The following is a 7,222-nucleotide window of genomic DNA, read 5'->3' on the forward strand; positions in this document are numbered from 1 at the left end:
TGCCCGCAACCACCCTCAGCAGGCATGAAGTAGCCAAAGACCAACTCCCCCTCGTTGGTAGCACCTGAAATAGCAGCGTGAGTACGAAGTTACTCACAAGACTTAATCCATAATGGGCACTTATAAATAGCCCAACTCCAAGGATTATGCATTTGGATGTTAGCAAGGATGCAGCCACATGGTTAAGTAAATTTCATGTGCGAAAGCAAATTTGACATACACATGTGTGAGCATCTATACTTGACCAAAATAACATACTAGCCCATAAACATCAACTGAACATAATGTAAAAGGAACCATAGGAAAAATATCTATAAAGCACCATCTCAACCCATCAACCACCTCAATCCACATTCGTAACTCTACGACTGCTGCAAATGGATAAAAGCATGCTCATGACCGAGAGTGCGGCATTTCAAAACATTTTTACACCCTGCAGGGGTACTTTTGTACCTACACGACTTGAGGACCATACGGCTTGCATGACCACATAGGTCCATACAAGGGGGGTACTCATGTCAACCTTTTCCAATAAGCCCCAACCGTTTGAACATGCGCCGATAGGTGCGAGGGTCATCGAGAACTACTCTTGGAGCAAAATGGATACCCCAACCGGCCTGATGCCCGATACCATCGACCCACATGCCAAAAAGCCACAGCTACAAAGGTAATCAGCTTATCGTTCCCATATGCGACATGTAGTAAGCACGGAAAGTGCTAAAGTCAACTGCAACAACGATCGGTGCTTAAACGATGTAAGAGGTCTACAATGTCCGGGTTTCTCTCCCAACCTACCCAGGGAAACTCCTCATCCGGGTAGAAGAAACACTCCTAACACCGCCCACATCTCGACTCACCCTCACCACTCGTCCAACCAACACCATGAACTCATCATTGTGATCATTGTGCAAGTAATTAAAGCCAATGCTCATGAACGATGAAACATTTCACCGCTCGATTTCTACCAAGGAACCAAAGCATGGCTAACCATCACGAATAACATTTTAAATTAGACAACATCATATTAAACCCAGGCTATAAGGATACGGATCAACAATTATTCATGATAGGAGAATTAGTGCATCAACATTGGTTCTACCCATCATAAATTCAACATTGACTCAAACTCATGCATAACATACATAAAGCATATTTATCACATGATATCATACGAGATCCAAAGTATTGGGAGAAATACGCTTAGATGCTTGCCTTGCTGCTCAGGTGATCGCCTAATGCTACACGCGTAACACTCACAGAATTCCGATAGATTAGTGTTGCCTTCAACCACGGCCGGGCCACGTGCTAGTTCTTCGTTCACAAAACAAGAATGTGTGCAATGATGAGTATGAATGAAGTACAACAAAGTATGCCACAATATGCATACTACGACATGCTATAAAATATGCTTTATAGTGCATGAAACCATTTTCTCTAGTTAGAACCAGCCATAAGAAGACTAGAAAAATTGGTTTCACTAATTTTGAACTTGTAAAGAATTAACGGTGAATTAACGAAGCTTAACCTAGTTAATTTATCTCAGAAATTTAATCAATTATTTCATGGCTATAAATATTTTTAGAAGGTAGAGAAGGTTATTATAAAACCAACAAAATTGGTTTTATAAATTTTGGAGCTATACAGAATTTATTATAAATTTTACAAGCTACTAGCACAAACGAAAAAGCCTGATGAATTTCTCCGGACTACGGAGTCTCCGAAAAATTCTGTGGAGTCTCTGTACTTATCTGGACTTTCCGAAAAATTCCCCAGACATTCCGGGCTGCGGAGTCTCCGAAAACTTCTCCAAACTCTCAAGATTCCTACAGAAAGCAGTTCTTCGTGGGGAAAAATTGCCGATTTGATTTGCGAGCCTCTCCCAATCAAAGGGGAATATATTTGAGAGAGTTTATAGGGTTTAGAACTCATTCAACAACCTAGCAACTCGATTCCTAACTGAAATCTCATCCAATTTCTCTAAATTAGCTCCAAAGCTCAAGAACTCAAGAATTCCGCTCCAACTCAAAATTGACCAACTAAATCACGTATTCATGCCAAGGGAAGCCTAAGGGACTTACCCAAGGTACTTGTGGAGGTCGGTGACCACCGGGTGATGAAGGAAACTTAGGAAATCGCTTGGGAGAGGAAGAAATTTGGTGTTCCTTGTGTTTCAACCCTAAACACCAAAGCAAGTCGAAATCAACTAGAATCCTTCGGAAAATAGAAAATGAATTGGAAGGATGGAAACTCATGAGCTTGTGATCGCATGAGTATCACATGCTTACCTCAAATCCTTCTCTTGAGGTCGGATTTTGGGAGAAAGGGAGAGAGTGCTTGAGAGAGCTCTCAGCTCCTTGGGCCGGTAGGGAGCACGGGAGAGGTGTGGGGGAGTGAGGCGGAGAGAGAGAGAGAGCAGGTAGGGTTGCTCTAAAGAGAGAGATGGGGCCCACGTGTTAGAGAAACAAGATATTTTCAATGCGATTTCTATTATTTTCTCTCCCGAAATTTCTTTCTCTCGCCCGATTGACGTCAAAAAAAGTGCTCTAATGCGCCGAAATAAATTGCCTCGAATTTAATCATGACACTAATGATACATAAATAGACTTAAATGCGTGATTACGGATTCGGGATGTGACACTTTTTCTCCTCAAGTGTTAGAGAGTAGCTAGACTAGGGAAGATAATGTTTCCCATTTAGTCTGTCTTCAGGGTGTAGCTCTGGCCTAATTTTAAAATGCAGCAAGTCCTTGCGTGACTTGATTCCATCCTTTGTCTTGCCCGGTATGTCCAGTAAGAGGCCAAGGATGCTATCACACACATTCTTTTCAATGTGCATGACATCGATGCTGTGGTGAATGCCCAAGTCTTTCCAATAGGGCAAATACTTAAAGAAACTCGGCATCGTCTTCCACAGCATGTCGGTCGGCATCTCACTTTTCTTCCTCTTTTTACCCTTCAGTGGCTTCCCAAAAACAACCTTGATGGTCTTAACCATTTTGAACACTAGTGCCCCGCTGCGTGGTTTTGGGCCAGTACATTTCTCAATCATGTTGTCAAAATGTTTCTTCATCTTGCGGTATCTGTGATTTTTGAGTAAAAATCGTCGGTGTCGCGTGTACACTACCTTCTGTGAGTATGGAAGGTACACAGATGCGGTTTCATCCAAGCACACTACACATCCTTGCTTCCCTTTAACCTGTCCCAATAGGGAAAAAAAGGGCGAGATAATCTCTGATGGTAATGAAAATCATGGCTTTCAGCGTGAAGTACTATCGTCGGAACTCATCCCACACCCGGACCCCATCGTTCCACAGTTTCACCATATCTTCCATCAATGGTTCCAGAAACACATCTATATCGTTGCCAGGTTGTTTCGGTCCTTGGATAAGAATGGATAGCATAAGGTACTTCTGCTCCATGCATAGCCATGGAGGAAGGTTGTAGATGGCCAGGACCACTAGCCAAGTTCTATGTGAGGTGCTCATGTCACCGAAAGGATTCATTCCATCGGTACTCAATGCGAACCTTACATTCCTTGGTTCTTTAGCAAAATCTGGATACATGGCATCAAACTTTCTCCATTGGCTAGCATCAACTGGGTGTCAAAGCTTAGTTCCATCCTTCTTGTGCTTATCGAAATGCCAACGCATCAGTTCAGAGTCCCTAGGGTTCAAGTATAAATGCTGTAACTGGGAGATCACTGGTAGGTACCATATCACCATAGCAGGGCTTCTTCTCTTCTTCTCTGCATTGGAAGAAGTGTCTCCTTCGTCACGACCAGTATTACTCTTCTTCTTCTTCGTGTTGGCGGAAACATCTTCTTCCTCACAATCATCATTTCTCTTGTACTGACTCGCATTGCACACTGGGCATCTATCCAAGGCTTCGTACTCCTTATGGTAGAGGATACAGTGGTTCGGACACACGTGTATTTTTTGCACATCCAATGACAATGGGAAGATAAGCTTCTTCGCCAGATAAGTGGCAGTGAGCAAGGAGTTAGACTTCGGAAGGATGTTTGCCAAGAGACTCAACAGATCTGAGAAACTCTTGTTGGACCATCTATTGCTGGCCTTTAACCTTAGAAGTTCAAGCACCAAATGCAACACTATAAACTCCTTATCACAACCCTTCGATTCCTGATACAAAAGTACCTTCAATGCCTTCTGTAACGCCTCAAAATTAACTAACCTCTTGTGTCCCTTAAAATATACGGTTCTACGTGGCGCAACATTTCCTCCAGATCGAAATCAGTATCATCATCCATCATAACATCAGTGTCGCTTTCGACCCCCTCATCATCACCATCCACTTGATCAACAACGATGTCGTCATTTGGTTCGCTTGTACGTTGTTCGCCGTGATTGGACCAACATCTGTAATCCTCAACAAAACCTCTCAAGATCAAATGTGATTTGATTATGCTTGATTTGTCTCACAATTTCTGGCTCTTATAGTCAGAACATGGACAATATATTTCATTTGTTTTCTTAGTTAAAGGGTACTTCTTGGCAGCTTCAATAAAAGCAGAAAGTCCTTTGATGTATATTTCTCCATGTCTTGACGTATCGTACATCCATGCTCTATCCATCTTTAACTTCAACCATAAAATTAGATAAATTAATTAATTAATTAGAAAATTAGAATAAAAAATTTTAAAAAAGGGAAAAAATGGGCTTGTTATGATTATAATATGTGTACGCAATTAAATCTACATTGGAGCAAATTTATGGCTCAAAATAATGTGAATTCATTACTATCTCTCCCTCTCCCTCTAAATCTAGATCCCCATTAATCATAAAACCTTCTAGAGGCTGAAAAAACATCAATTTCTAGCTACATTTTTTAATATAATGCTAGAATGATGTGAATCTACACAATTGAATTAATATTGACCACAAATTTTAGCTAATTCGATGATCTAAATGGCTAGAACCATGAGCATATCTAGATCACATCTAAACCCTAATTAAGCCTTAAATCTAAATCTAAACTTCAACAAAATGCTAATTAGGGATGAAAAACTCTTACCTTGGATGGTTCCTCCAAGGAATTCAAAAAACAAAACCTTCCTCTTCTGTGTTCAAAATCTGCGGCAGCCTTTGAGCTCTACTGTTCGGGCACAACGAGCTCTCTGTCTGAATAGAGCTCCCCGTTGGGGCAATGTTTATGGAGAGATTATCACAGGCGGTTTATATAAAGATCCGCTTGTAAAAACTAATTTTCACAGACGATTTCTTATGTGGACCGCTTGTGGAAATAGCTTCATTAGTACAAGTGGTTAACATAAGGAACCAACTGTAGAAACTAGCATTTCATAGGTGGTTTCTTATGTATCCTATTTTCAGAGACGGTTAACATAAGAAACCGCCTATGAAAATACTTCATTTTCACAAGTGATTCCTTTTGTGAACCGTTTGTAGAAATAAAGCTATTTTCACAGACGGTTCACATAAGGAACCATTTGTGAAAATTAGTTTTCACAGGCTGTTCAAAACCATATGGGGCTGCAGCCTAATACCGTCTGTACAAATAAAATCTAGATATTTTAAAAAATAGCTTTTGTAGTAGTGGCTATTATATCATACCATGTTTGGAACACTTGAAACTTTTCCAGTTCATACAGAAAATAGAACTGTTTCATGTAAAAATTCTGTGGAGTTCCCGCACACTAAAATTAAATTTCCTTTATGTAGTCAGCCAACAGTTGCATCTATCATGGGTAACAGAGCAACGAAGTCGACTCACAAACGAATGGAGAATCCCATATTAATTCATGACTTTTCAAAACTCTTGGCGTGAGAAATCAACAAAACAGTGTCTATCGTGACCTGTGTGGACAATAATGACTTGTGAGTAAGAGTTGTTGACGGAGATGAATTGCAAGCAGTCAATGCGATTTTCCATTGGACCTATTACCCCAAGTCAGTCAATGCGATTTTCCATTGGTGATGTTTCCTTGCGTGCGGTACCGACGCGATGTGCTCCTGTCTGGTCCCGATGCCTTCGGTGCAGTAGATCGGCCTCTGTTGTGCGTCGGTGTGGCCGATAGGAGAGAGAGGAACCGCAGGTGCCGTGTGTAGAGCATGCGTTTCCGGCCAATTAGCGGAAATGGAGAATAACGTGGCTGATATCGTGTCGTAAAAGGTTGCAATAGAATGAATTCTAGTTAATTCTTTCATTGCACTTATATTGATTTATACAGAATGAAAGTACAAGTTTATGTTCTTTCAGGGAAGCATTCCTCCATAATAAGTATCATTTTAAAAAGACATTCCTCCTTAAAAGATGTCTAATTAATCATTTATATTTATGTCATAGCATAAGCCATCAAACTCTACGCTGCTTGCCTAGTCGTAGATTTGTTAGTCTTTTACGCATAGCTACAAGAATGGTTACTCATATATTACTAGGATTAAAGTTGTTTTAGCACTAGCTGGTAAGGTAAAGATCGAGGACTAGTTAGATCACACCATGTTTCCTTCCAAGAGGCAGAACAAGATCGAGCTACAGGCACTATTAGGTCATAACATCTTTGGAAAGCGTGAAACTTTTCCAGTTCATACAGAAAATAGAACAGTTTCATATAAAAATTCTGTGAAGTTCCCGCACACTAAAATTAAATTTCCTTTATGTAGTCAGCCAACGGTTGCATCTATCATGGGTTAGGCCAGCTCTAACGGATTCCCTTTGAGGACTAAAGTCCCGTCATGAAGGGATTTTTGTTCTCTTCAGCGTTCCAACGGTTTCTCTTCACAGTTCCCTTCACGATGGGATTCTCAGGGTTATTCCCTTCAGAACGGGATTCTCTCTCCTTTCCCTTCGCGATTCCCCTCGAAGGGAAGCTGTCGGAGATGAGAGAAAATAAAGGGAATAGGAACGAGGAAGGGAATCGAGAAAGAAACAAAATGAAAGGAATATGGTTGGGGATGATGTGCGGCACCCCGAGCTGGCACCCTTCCTCTTGGGTGACCGGAACTAGAGATGCACCTGCCCAGGTGGGTAGGGAAGCCTATAGTGGAGGGAGCTCTGCGCACGTCACAAACGAATGGAGAATCCCATATGAATTCATGATTTTTCAGAACTCTTGGCGTGAGAAATCAGCAAAACAGTGTCTATCGAGACCTGTGTGCACAATAATGACTTGTGAATGCGAGTTGTTGACGGAGATGAAGTGCAAGCAGTCACTGCGATTTTTCATTGGACCTATTACCCCAAGTCAG

At 41.3% G+C, this 7,222-nt stretch overlaps 1 long non-coding RNA gene across 1 annotated transcript; it reads right to left on the reverse strand.

The window, feature by feature from the left end:
* Positions 1–1,055: 1,055 nt before the first annotated feature.
* Positions 1,056–2,383, reverse strand: LOC133923457 (uncharacterized). Its single transcript, XR_009910629.1, has 3 exons — positions 2,286–2,383; positions 2,079–2,176; positions 1,056–1,311 (listed from the first exon to the last, which is right to left on the reverse strand). It is a non-coding gene; the product is annotated as an uncharacterized LOC133923457 (long non-coding RNA).
* Positions 2,384–7,222: the final 4,839 nt, after the last annotated feature.

The sequence above is a fragment of the Phragmites australis genome, chromosome 7 (assembly GCF_958298935.1).
Source record: "Phragmites australis chromosome 7, lpPhrAust1.1, whole genome shotgun sequence".
NCBI lineage: Eukaryota > Viridiplantae > Streptophyta > Magnoliopsida > Poales > Poaceae > Phragmites > Phragmites australis.